We start from the raw sequence: 14115 nt of genomic DNA on the forward strand, positions 1-14115 counted from the left end.
CCCTTCTTCAGACATCAACTCTGTTCTTCTCTCCACAGATGCTGTCAGCCCTGCTGAGTTTTTCCAGCATAGTAGAGATGCTGTCAGCCCTGCTGAGTTTTCCAGCATACTAGAGATGCTGTCAGCCCTGCTGAGTTTTTCCAGCATTTTGTTTTTTCTTTTAGATTTCCAGCATCTGCAGTATTTTACTTTTAACCAAATGTAGAAACGTCTTCTGCAAAACAAGGGAATGTAACAGCATTATCTTGCAGCACTGTGCCCACATTAAGGGTCTTTACACTACAGCTCAAGTGTGTCAGTGTACCAGTTTTAAATGCACTCAAACTCTGGTTTCCATGTTAAAATTTTTTGAATTTGATACCATATATGAAGGACTGCCACAATGTTTACCTGTTCTTGTGCTTACAACTAACAAGTTCTGTTCTTCATTGCAGAAATCCTGCCGCAGCACTTTTATCTGTTGTGCTGCAATAAGGACATCTGCTTTCAGACTGCTGTTTTTTTTTAAAAACTTTTAAACTGCAAGCTACAGGCATCCCTGAAGTCTCTGACTGTGTGTCCCTTACACAGGGAATTATCAAAACATACATATGAAGGGGAAAAAATCTGCAATTAAATAGGTCAGTTACTAATGAGCACAGTATCTGAAATGGTAATTAAGGGAAAACCACTATGCTGCATCTAGTTTGGATATTAGATCTTGACTCATTCTTCCTCTTGAAATTTAACTTGACCATTTCAATCCTTTGGTGCTTGTTATTTAAACCTAAGGATTAATAAACTTGAATATCACATATTCTTAATACTCAATGTATTCCTTGGCTCCTTTAACAGATGTTAACACTCATGAACTGAACAGGTTAACCTTATCGTTAAAACAGTAGATGGAAGACACTCAAACAAATTAATTTTGTCACATACCATAATTTCTACACAACTTTTATTCCTAAATTTTCTGACTAGGGAACTGCAATGGCTATTTGTAACTTTTGAACGTGTTCTCCCACTTAAAAACTGAACTTTTCCATCTTGCTTTTGCTTCATTTTAATAACTGCAGAAATTTCAATTTTCTGCATCCTTCATTTGACTTCAGTCTCCTTCAACTATCACAAAATGGCTCAAATGGTCAAAAGTCTCAAATCAGTGATTCTCAATCTTGGGTTCAACAACCTATGTTTTGAGTGAAAACAATGAACGTAAAAGCAGGGTTAGAATCTAGGGATGTTCAGCATTCAGCACCATTAAGATTATGAATGCAAATAATTTTATTGCTATTCAGGGATGCGAAATGCAGTCCATTGTAACGACTGGCCCTTGGATAAATTACACTGTTTTCTAAACTCAGTACTTTTCCCACCTAACTCATTGGTAGTACAAATATAATAGAAATCAGCTACTCTATTATTATGAAGTAAACCATTTTTGTGCTAATATTACATGTAAAATCAGGCTGTTAAATCTAGGAAAACCAATAATAATTTCTCTGCAAATGTGTACAAATGTTACAATGACCTTTACTGATCTTTTATTAAAACTATATGGCATTCTCACTGATCAAACCCTTGCAATTTAACTTGACTATTTAAAAACAAACTATAAACAAAAAAACACACATTCTTACAGAAAACACCTCCTCCTGACAATCCTTTCAACAAAGGCTGGAAAGAGTTGGAGAAATTAAATGATGTAATTGCCAAGGGAACTTTTAAAAAAATCTAATGCAGACTAAATAGACCAACGTGTGGCACGTTACCTCAGACAAGTTCAAAATTGGAACAGGGCCACGACAGTAACACATGGGTCAAATTTTGAGAAGAGCTATTAAGCTACAATAGGAGATAGGTATCATGTGTAGCTCATTTCCACTTTGATCCTTGCAGCCAAGCAAGTAAGGGCTTTTAATACATGTAAATAAATAATTTTGAATATAACTTGATGAGCCACACATTTGTGAGAGAAGTCAATCGCTTGCCTGTTCACATGCTGAGTAGATATACAATATCACAAACTTTTTTTTGATACAAAGTGAAAATACTACCCTGAGGGAGGTGCTGATTGTGCAAACAGAAGATGGATAATGAAATCAGTGCAACCTCATTATTCTTCACATTGCTTAGTACTAGTGGACACACCATTATATAGCCAGAAGAACTGAAACACAGATGTAACGGAAGCCTCTCAAGTAAGGTCTACTGTATCGGTTTCAAGAATTTGATGCCAGAACTCAGATCATGACTAAAGTTGACACCTCATATCCTGGTTTTTGCTTGTTCAAGCAAAAGTTTAACATTTCAAGTCAATGACATTTCATCAAAACAGTTCTAATGAAGGGTCATTGACTTGAAATCATAACTCCCTTTCTCTCTCCACAGATGCTGCCTGACTTGCTGAGTAGTTTTGCATTTTCTGTTTTTATAAAAGTATCGAATTTGCTACTTCCTCCCTTGCTCAGTGTGCCTAGATTATTTTAAATTTCAATCCAATAGGTTATAAGAAGTTGATTTTAAATAATCATACCTTCATCCCTGTTACTATTCAATAAAATGTTGCATCAGTAAATAAAGTATGTATCCAAGACATACATTTACATAGGCCTGAACTTTCCAGGTGGCAGGGAGCAGGCTCAGGCGGGCGCAGACCCAACCACCGCTCGCCATTTTACATGGGTGGGCCAATTAAGGCCCGGCCCAGCGTATTTCTCGACTCCCGAGGATAGCGGGAGTGGGTGGACATGCACAGACCACCGGGTCCAATGGCAACCCGGCAGCCTGTTTAAATGAAGGCCTGGCAGCCTTTTCGAGGCTGCTCACAATGGCAAGTGCAAAGCCACAGCAGAGGGCTTCTGGTGAGCAGGCCAGTCCAGAGGGTAGGGCAGGGGGCCAGCGTGCCCCTCATTTTTCGGATGGCTGCCTTGTTGCCTTCAAGGAGGTGGCAGCACTGCGGGAGGTGCTGGTTCCCCAGGATGGGAGGGGAAGATCCCCCCACATGATGAAATGTGCCTGGGCGGAGGTGGTGGAGCTGATGAGCTCCTACGACTTGGTGCTGCACACCTGAATCCAGTGCTGCAAGCGCTTCAACGACTTGCTGCGCTCTGGTAGGGTGAGTGCCATGTTGGCATTGGGCATTTAACCCAGCAAGTCGGCTTATCCCACTGCTGCACCTCCACCCCTAAAGTCTGAGTGAGGGTGATGAGGAGGTGCGTTTTGCCCCCGCAGCATGTATTACACTGAGTCCCACATGACTGGTTTGGGGGTAACCTGGAGGAGCTGCACCCAGGTGCAAGACGTGTCCTAGTCAGGGCGATGACATGCTGGGACGGGAGCTTCAAGATGACGTGGCAACGAACCATTTGCTGCCCTCTGTGCTCCACGTGCTTGCGCCTCCTTGCTATGGAAGGATATACTGTGTGGTGCCTAATGTGATGTAGGCAGCATGTGGCCAAGGGAGGGGGGGGGAGGGAAGGAGGGAGAGGGAGAGAGTGCGGGGGGGAAGCAGACCTATCATCTGTGAGTGAGTGCTCGGCAGCAGCGAGGTGAGGGAGGCAGTGGAGCCCTGATATATCCCACTCTGGTTGGGGTGGACCGTGCACGAAGAGAGTCCAGGTACAATTTGCACTAATCAATGCTCGTCTCTCATTTTCAGAAGAAGAATGCTCATAACGTGGCAGAGTGTGCGAGGGTTGGCGGTGGCCAGGCGCAGATCGCCATTCTTAGCCACTTCGAGCAGGAGGCCCTGGATCTGGAGAGGCACCATGCACCCAGGCCCACTGGTGTCAGCGAGGCTGGGGTGCCACGGCCAGGTATTTATGCCCAGTGAGGTCAGCATTGTCCTCCCAACAGCCATAGCACTGCTGAATGTTAAATGATTTAATTTTGCAACATGGCTTGACCATTGGTTGTGGAAGGATGTGCGCATAATGACCCAGGGGACAGGGACGAACTTTGTCATTGTCTCCATGCTAAGTGATCCACTGTCCTTGTTCTTCCTTTCAGCACCATCAGAGCAGGGCTGGGAGGAGGAGCAGCAGAGGCCCCCTCTCACACCTGAGTGGCCTGAAGTCTCACCAGCATCACGCCATTTCTGCGAGGCAGGCACCAGCGCAGATACTTGCACCTCGGTGGGAATTCAAACAATGGCTAGTGTCCTGGGGCACAGCAGTGAGGGCACATGACAGTCGGAGGAGTTGGCAGAAACAGAGAGTGCCCATGGTATCAGCAGTTGGAGGACTGCAGGGGACCAGGCACATGCTCAGTTGGTGCATGATGTGCCTCTGGAGTTGTCCGCGATGCAGCAGGTGCAGGAAATGCGGCCGGGTGTGCGGGAGCATCTGGGGGAGATACATGAGGCAATGCTTGGCTTGGTCTCCTTGATGGAGGAGCCTACGCGGACGATTGCCAAAGCAATGAGCCACATGTCCAAGCGCCATGCGTCCTCCATGGAGGAAGTGGCGACTCTTGTGGAGAGGATACTTCAGGAGACCCATCAGGGCTTCCTGGGGATGCGCTCTGACCAGCAAGCCCTCACATTGGCATTGACCTCAGCTGATCACTGCCAGTGTGGGAGATGGTGTGGGCACCAAGTTTCCCAACTTGGTACCCATCCATCCAGTGAGCAGGGAGGTCCGAAACAACCTCACGTCGGCACAGCAGCTGCCTCCCGTCTCTGCTTGCTCCTCTCAAGGTACTCCGGATGACGGTGGCAGTTCCTCCGCCCTTCTCCCAGTGACTTATCATCCGATGAGGCTGCGACGACTGGGGAGATGCCAGCTGTGGAAGTGGCAGCTCCCTCCCAGGTGGGGCCAGCACAGGCTCCACGAGCAAGAGGACGACCGCCAAGGTCATCAAGGCCAACAGGACAGCAGACTGCCTCAGGTGCCACTGCAAGCGGTGGCGCAGCACCAAGACGTAGCACCCAGAAACGAAAGCATAAGGTACCTTAGGCACACCACGGGTTTTTCATTGGGGTTTTGTGTTGGCCCGAGATGAGACCCTTATGATTTTATTTGATTTGTAACACTATTGTTTATTTTTCTGTAAAATGTTGCTTTGCTTGACACATTAAATTCAGATATGTCACCATGGCTGAGGGTGCCTCTTTTCTTTTGCATGTGGATAGTTTTCAAAACTGTAATGAGTGCTTTGTTGACAAGGCCCTTAGATACTGTTGCTAACCTGCCAGATTTTGTACTGAGGTGTCGAGTATCAAGCCGACAGCCTGGGTTTGTCCTGGTGGACATCTGTGGCGCGCTAGCTGAAGGTTCATTGGATTAAAGCCTCCTGGGTGTCCCTGCCTCCCTGGAGTGCACTCAGGTCAGCATCTACCCCCTCAGCATTTCTGTGTGTGCTCATCCTCAGACTTACTGCTGGACTCATTGTGTGCAGCCACAGCCACTGCGTCGACATCTTCATCGTCCACAGCATTCCCCCTTTCCAGCGCAAGATTGTGGAGAGTGCAGCAGGCAACCACCATCACCAAGGCACGATCTGGGGGGGTACCAGAGTGCGCCCCGAGTGGTCCAGACATCGGAAGCGTATCTTGAGAAGACCAATGGTTCTCTCCACCACAGCCCTTGTGGGGGCATTGTTCCTATTGTAGCGCTGCTCAGCCTCTGTTCTTGGACGGCGGAGAGGCATCATGAGCCACCTTCTGAGGAGATAGCCCTTGTCACCCAGCAGCCATCCATTCAGCCGGGCTGGAGCACTGAAGAGCCCCGGCACCTGGGAGTGAGTGAGGATGTAGGTGTCGTGGGAGCTGCCTGGGTACCTTGCACAGACTTGTAGAATCAGCATCCTGTGATCACACACTATCTGCACGTTCATGGAGTGGAAGCCCTTCCTGTTGACAAAGGCACCGGGCTCACCTGCTGGCGCCTTGATGGCCACATGCGTACAGTCTATTGCACCCTGGACACGGGGGAAGCCAGCAATGGCCGCGAAGCCTCTGGCTCACTGTGTCTGGCTTGCCTGGTCCCAGCAGAAATGGATGAAGGTCAATGCTGATTGGGAGACACCGCAAAGATCACCCACCAATCGCTGGAAGGAGCCAGAGGCATAGAAGTTGAAGGCAGCTGTGAGCTTCAGAGCCGCTGGCACGGGGTGTCCACCCACACAGTTAGTGAAGATCTCAGGCCATATCATCTGACAGATATAGTTGATTGTCTCCCTTGAGAGGCAGAACCTCCTTCAACACTGCACCTCAGACACATTGAGGTAGCTGCTTCGCCGCCTGTAAACCCCGGCAGCAGGATAGTGGCGCCTTCTGCAGCCCCTTCTGCCTTGGATTACCTCTTGGCCCTGCATCCCTTGTGCCTGTCCCCCCAAAGGTGGCTCCCCTGGAGGCTGAATGTGTACTCCTGGCCTCCTCCCCCTTCTGGCCCTCCCTTCCCCCTCAGAGGAGCTGCCTCCAGTGGACAGTTCCGCTCCCATTCCCAGGTTAAGGGAAGGCTTCCTGAAACCTGCAGGCCCGGAAAAGATTCCTCACTTCAGAGTGCTGACCTGAGGGTTCAGAGTCCAGAAAAAGCAGCTGGGATGCGTTTTGAAGTACTGCTGATCACAAGCAAGTTTCAAAAACTTTCAATAATAAACACTTGACTGTGCACGTTCATGGCCCCAGTGAGCCCTCTTAACCCACCCGTGGACGAGGTTAATACAAATATGTCCCACCTGCCTGCCCATTGTGCCGACCCGAAGATTGCACGGGCACCGAAAAATCAGTGTCGACTGAACACTCAAGGGCCTTAAGTGGCTCGTTAATTAATGGCGGGCGTGCGTTGCACATCATTGAAATATCGCAATGGCGCGTGGTGACATCGGGAAGCTCGCCTGACGTCATCGTGTGTCATTTTACGTGCAGAGCCTGCCCCTGCACAACAACGGGAAAACTCTGCCCATGGTGTCTTTCACGGCCACCAGTGACCCATATTTTACAGCCAATGAAATACTTTTGAATTGTAGTCAATGTTGTAATGTAGGAAACATGGCAGCCAATTTGCATGCACAAAGCTCCCACAAACAGCAATGAGGTAAACAACTGCAGAATCAGCTTTTTGTGCTGCTGAATGAGGGATAAATATTGGTGAGGACACTCCTCTGCTCGTCTTTGAAATAATTGTCATTTAATTCTTTCATGGGATGTGGACATCGCTGGCAAGGCCAGCATTTGTTGCCCATCCCTAATTGCCCTTGAGAAGGTAGTGGTGAGCTACCATCTTGAGCCCCTGCATTCTCCCACAGTGCTGCTTGGTAGGGAGTTCCACAATTTTGATCCAGTGACAGTGAAGGAATGGCAATAAAGTTCCAAGTCAGGATGGTATGTAGCGTGGAGGGGAATTTCCAGATGGTGGTGTTCCCATGCACCTGCTATCCTTGCCCTTCCACGTGGTTGAGGTAGTGGGTTTGGAGGGTGGTCTCAAAGGAGCCTTGGTGAATTGCTGCAGTGCATCAAGATCCACACAGCTGCCATTATGCGTTGGTGGTGGATGGAGTGCCAATCAAGCAGGCTGCTTTATACTGGATGGTGTCAAGACTCTTGAATGTTGTCCAGGTCTTGTTGCTCGAGTATCTGAGAAGTCATGAACAGTACTGCAATCATCAGTGAACATCCCTCCTTCTGACCTTATGACGGAGGGAAGGTCATTGATGAAGCAGTTGAAGATGGCTAGCCTAGGAAACTACCCTGAGAAACTCCTGCAGCAATATTCTGGGACTGAAATTACTGACCTTCAACAAACAGAACCATCATCCTTTGTGCTAGGAATGACTCCAACCAATCGGGAGTTTCCCCCCCCACCCCCGATTCCCATTGATTTCAGCTTTTCGGGGCTCCTTGATACCACGCTGGGTCAAATGCTGCCTTGATGTTTCCTCACCTTTTAGTTCAGCTCTTGCGTAACTAAGCGTCAGTGAGCAGGTTATAAGCGCCACTTGATACTGCTGTCGACAACACCTTCTATCACTGCTGATGATCAAGAGTAGACCGATGGTGGGTAACTGGCCGGATTGGATTTGCCCTGATTTTTGTGGGCAGGTCATATCCGGGTAATTTTCCACGTTACGGGATGGAAGCTGGTGTTGTTGCTGTGCTTGAACAGCTTGGCTAGGGTGCAGCTGGTTCTACAGCAAGTCTTCTGTGCTATTGCCAGAATGTTGTCAGGCCCTATTCTTTGCAGTATCCAGTGCCTTCAGTCATTTCTTGATATTACGTGGAGCGAATCGAATTGGCTGAAGACTGAGACATTAGAGATGCTGGGGATCTCAGGAGGAGGCTTAAATGGATCATTCATTCACTAATTCTGGATGAAGATGTTTGCAAATGCTTTAGCCTTGCCTTTTGACTTGTCACTGATGTGCTGAGGTCTCCCATTATTGAAGATGGGGATATTTGTAAATTTGTGGAGCCACCTCTTCCAATTAGTTTTTTAATTGTCCATCACCACTCACAATTGGATGTGGCAGGACTGCAGATTTTAGATCTGATCCGCTTCACTCTGTCTATCATATGCTGCTTCCACTGCTTGGCACACAAGTAGTCTTGCGTTTTAGCTTCATCAGGTTGGCCCCTCGTGCCAAGTAATCTTTTATGTCCATCTGAGGGGCATGCAGTCCCGCGCTTTAACGTCTCATTTGAAAGACAGGACATCCAACAGTGGAGCACTCCCTCAATACAGCACTGAAGGGCCAACCTTGATTTTTGCATTAGTCCTGGGGTGCAACTCAAATGAGAGAGAAATGTTGTGTCAACTGTGGCTCAGTTGGTAGCACTAAGTTCCTCTGCTGATGGTGTTATGAATACATATCGTTAAGAACTAAGTTTTTTTTTTAATTGGAAGGACATTGAATTATTTGGACACTTGGGAACTGACCTGGGTTTTTTTTGAAAGCTTGTAAGTTCACTTTGGACTGTGAGCAAACTGCCTTTTCCAAGACATGACTTCAGCTAAATGACCAGCAAGGCACCTGAGGAGATAAGAGCTATTTGTTTATTTGAATTTTAATTACTGGAGGGGAAAAAAAGCCCTATGGTTTTCAGAGGCTGTGAGGTCCTGGTGATTTTCTGGAAACTATCTGACTGAGAGGAGTTTCTGTTTTGAACTTGATTTTTGGACTCAGATTTGGGAATAAACTGAAAAGGAGAAGGTCACCCAACTTGCTCTCTTCCTGCCTTGTCTGAAATTCAGTATAGTTATTAGTATCCATCTATAAGTCCTCATCCCAGTATAACTTATCTGTATTTGGAAACCTGAGAAGCTGAGATGAGAGAGAGATCCCAAGGCTATTGATCCCTCTGTTCTTCTCCATACCAAAGCTCCTTTGGAATGAACTTCCAGACAACTACTGTGACCAGTGATCTGTCTTCGCACGCAGGACCATCAGATTGAGTGTCCAAAGCCCTTCAGACTTTATCATTTTTTACAAAGTTTTCCCTTTTGGCCAAAAGGTGTTTTTTCCTTAAATGCCAACCTCTACAGAGGCCTATTTGTTTTGGGGAGAGGGTGTGTGTGTGTGTGTGTGTATGTATGTATGTATATATTAGGATTTAAAGGGTATATAGTTAAACTTTTGGATTCCAAATTGTATGTTAACCAGATTTAGCAACTTGCTTTTAAAAAGAAGTTTTGTTTCATAATAAATCAATCATTCTGAATTTATTGAAAAAAGCCTGGTTAAAGTCTCTTATATTCTGGTTCTGACAATAGCAAAAAACTGAATAATTGACAATTTTGGTGAATGAATGAAACATTTACACTTCTGGTGCGACCTGTGGAGTAGTGGGGCTAGAGAAACTGCATATTCCTCCCATCCTGGTCATAACCATGGTGTTCCCATGATTGTGACAGGTAGGGAGTTCAAGAATATTGACTAGTGACAATCAAGGAAGTACAAAATACATGCAAGTCAGGGTGATGCAAAACATGGAAGAAAATTTGCAGTTGGTGATGCTTCCATGACTGTCCTTCCCTGCTGGCAGAAGTCACATTACAGTGATATGCTCTCAAAGTAACCCTGTCAAGTTCCTGCCAGACATCCTGCAAATAGGAAGTACTGTAGCCAGTGTGCCAGTGATGGAAGAGGCAGGCAGAGAGCACCTTGTGGCAAGGGTGCAAATCAAGTGGACTAATGCAGCCTGGATATTATCAAACATCTTAAGGGGCTGTTGCAGTTGCACCCATCCGGCTGAGTAGGGAAGAGAAATTCCTTCACTCAGAGGGCTGTGAATCTTTGGAATTCTCTACTCCAGAGGATTGTGAATGCTCCAACCTTAAGTGTATTCAAAGGCAGGGATAGCTAGATTTTTGATCTATGGATACAGGGAGCAGGCAGCAAAGTGTAGTCGAGATAGAAGATCAACCATGATCTTATGAAATGACAGGGCAGACTCCATGGATTATATGGTTTACAACTGCTTCTATTTCTTACGTTCTTATTTCCTCTGCTTTGAAGATGGAAGGTGGGGGGAGGTGGCTGGGTCATTACGAGTTGGTGGTATCTTTAACTTGCTCCTAGTATCATTAGTGAGGTAGATCTTGGAAAGTTTCAGTGCATTATTGGAAATTTGCATTGAGAGCAGCTCACGGGAAGACATTTCACTAGGCTGCAGGACAGCATACTACAAGTACTCGTTGCATTTTAAACAGCAACTACCCATGAAATAACCTGAAGCTCTGAATGCAGTGCTGACAAACATATTGCTCTTGTAATGGGACTTCACTGGATTAAAACTGGCTGGAGGAGCTCTCTTTACACTGTTCCATCACATGCACCATTTATAAAAGTTTGTCCTGGGAAGCAGACAGAAGCAAGCGCCACGTCACCACAGATGGCATTCAGTTTGGGGATGTTATGGTCAGCACAAGCAGGATCTGGATTTCAGCCAAGCTAAGCGTCTGGTCAGGTTTTAAAAGTGCTTCAAATTCTTTTCCTAGCGCCCCCTATTTTAAAAAAATGCCGTGCTGATCTTAAGGGGAACTCCATCTTATTTCATCACTCAATTTTATAATCCCTTAAGAGTATTCTGATCAAACATTCAACTTGCAGGACTGTGTATTGTTGACGATCATGTCGAGTCCTCTGCATCATTGAGGGACGCAGTGGCGTTTTTCTTTAGTCACTGATCTGGTAATCCAAATACCTGGGTTCAAATCCCACCATAGCAGACAGTGAAATTTGAATTCAATTTTTTTTTTAAAATCTGGAATTAAAAGTCTGGTGATGACCATGAAACCACTGTCAATTTTTGTAAAAAGCCATCTGGTTCACTAATGCCCTTTACGGAAGGAATCTGCCACCTTTCCTGGTCTGGCCTCCATGTGACTCCAGGCTCTTAACTACCCTCTGAAATGGCCGAGCAAGCCACTCAGTTCAACGGCAATTAGAGATGGGCAATAAATGCTGGTCTAATCAGCAACACCCACATCCCATGAACGATAAAAACCTATTTGCCAATATAGGCAAATGACATCTCACGTGGAAATTTGTTCTATTTAAATCTTGCCAAAGAATTCTAGTCTGGCAAATAAGCTTTCATGAGCTATAGAATGCCCAATTTAACCACATAACTATCTTTTTCTTGCAAGACTAAGGGCCTTTTTATGGCAAAAACATTGTCAATAAATTCTTCACAAACTTCACAGCTGTGTGAAAGCAAGAAGAATCTATTTTAAGCCAATTGTCAACCACTGTATTGCACGCCATGGAAATTTGTCATTGTGTTTGCTAGGAAATAGGCAAGAAGCCACCTATGACGTTGAAATTCAGGAATCAGTTTGTCTGCTTAGGCTGCATTGCAACCCCCGACAGAGACATTAAGCACAGTGTTCCAGCTCACTGTGTCAATTGGTTTGCCTTCCAAAAAAATGCATAATGGCAACAACCATTACCCTGGATTCCTTCACAGCTTTTGTAACAAACGTTTTCTGTCAGACAATACCACACAACGTAATTACTCAATGTTAAATGTTCTAAGGAAAGAAAATGACAAATGCCGCCAATGTGTCCACATTACTAGAATTTTTGCCAGAAAACATAATTTAAAAAGTTGATGCCTCTCCCCCTGAAGGGACTGCTATTTTCAAGACATTTCTCAGCTTGACTTATTGCTGTACCATATCAGTCAGTTCAAACCAGTCTGTTTTATTGCCAGATCAGTCCCAGAAGTGGGCTCTAGAGTGACGAAATAGGAAAGCTCATTTTCTTATGAATCGCCCAGGAGGCTCTAAGGCATATATACCATTTAGAGTGAAGTGTTTATAATGAACAATTGCTTCCTTGTCATGTTTTTATACATAGAGTAAAATGTAAGAACTTGGTGGTATTTGGCAGCTATATTTATCTGTTACAATTAATACGTTAAATGACACCACACTGACGTATTAATACAAAATAAAACTCAATGGCAGAATACAACCTTGTGCTCAAAAATTCCCATGCGTTTTTTTCAATATCATGATTGTCTTACTAAGCTCCAGTTGCTGCCAGTAACTATAACTGTGTTTAGCTACAGGTCAGAATTACGACTGAAATAGGGCAAAGTGCATTTACCCCAAAAATTCCTCTACCTCATATTCCAAATTACAAGAACTTTCCTTTCAATTTTAGGCGACAGCAAGTCCAAGGGTGACAAAAGAGAGAGAGAGATTTAGGCTCATTCATTGACAATTACACTATCACGGAGTTTAGTACAAGTTATTGGAAGAGTTATAAATTGCTGGACCAATTCCATTATTACAGTAATTGCAATCCCTAGGAAAACTGGGTATTGGTTTCAAGTTAATAGAACAATCAAACATAATTCCAGTTTTAAATAATGTACATAAGGAGGGTTGTAGATTCAACAATGTTCACACCTCAATTATGGAGGGGTCCTAATCTGTAAGTATCAAATTCTCAGAAGTGTAAGATAACATGCATCTGGCCCTGACTTTGCATTTAGGGATTTCGCACCTGAAATGCTGCAATATCAGATTCCTACTTTGAGTTAGAGTTAATATTCCTTTAGCTCACTGATTGACTCATGACTGGAAATTGAAACTGCAGTATTAAGTTGAGCAATTGCAAAGCTGACTTGAACTCAAGATTCCAACAAAAATGCAATGCTAAAATTTGCTTTACTTTTGGACATTATCTAAGATTTTGAAATCAGGGAGAAAAGTGGAGGTGAAGAAGCTTTCTGTTTTGAACATTGAGAAAATAATCAAGGTACCAGAAGAAACGCAGGTCAACTTAAATAGACAGTCAATGATAAATGGCCTTATCCTGAAATATTTGCTTATACAAATGCCCTGTGTGCAATATTTTGTTTATCTAAAAAAAAAATAATCATGGCTGGACTTATATCTATTGATATATAACACCACCGAGCACACACCCAGCAATGTGGAAATTTGCCCAGGTATGACCTGTCCACAAAAAGCAGGATAAATCCAACCCGGCCAATTACTACCCCATCAATCTACTCTCTAATCATCAGCAAAGTGATGGAAGACATCAACAGTGCTATCAAGCAGCATTTAGTAATAACCTGCTCACTAACACTCAGTTTGGGTCCCGCCAGAGCCACTCAGCTCCTGACCTCATTACAGCCTTGGTAAAAAGAGCTGAACTCCAGAGGTGAGGTGAATGCCCTTGACATCAAGGCCACATTTGACCAAGTGTGGTATCAAGGAGCCTGAGAAAAACTGAAGTCAATGGGAATCAGGGAGAAAACTCTCCACTGGTTGAGTCATACCTAACACAAAAGAAGATGGTTGTAGCTAATAGAGGCTAATCATCTCAGCACCAGGACATCACTGCAGGAGTTCTTCAGAGTAGTGTCCTAGGCCCAATCATCTTCAGTTGCCTCCATCTTATGGTAAGAATTAGGGATGTTCACTAATGATTGCACAATGTTCAGCACCATTTGCAACCCTCAGACACTGAAGCAGTCCATGTTCAAATGCAGCAAGACTTGTACAACATTCAGGCTTGAGCTAATAAGCGGCAAGTAACATTCGCACCACACAAGTGCCGGGCAATGATTACCTCCATCAAAAGAGAATCCAAACATCTGCCCATGACATTCAATGGCATTACCATCATTTAATCCCTCACTATCAACATACTGGGGGTTACCACTGACCA

General features: G+C 44.9%; 1 protein-coding gene across 5 annotated transcripts in view; it reads right to left on the bottom strand.

Moving 5' to 3' along the window:
- Positions 1-14115, bottom strand: part of spg11 (SPG11 vesicle trafficking associated, spatacsin) — a 157225-nt gene that overhangs the window by 38197 nt on the left and 104913 nt on the right. The window lies entirely within an intron of this gene.

The sequence above is a fragment of the Carcharodon carcharias genome, chromosome 26 (assembly GCF_017639515.1).
Source record: "Carcharodon carcharias isolate sCarCar2 chromosome 26, sCarCar2.pri, whole genome shotgun sequence".
In the NCBI taxonomy this organism is placed as follows: domain Eukaryota; kingdom Metazoa; phylum Chordata; class Chondrichthyes; order Lamniformes; family Lamnidae; genus Carcharodon; species Carcharodon carcharias.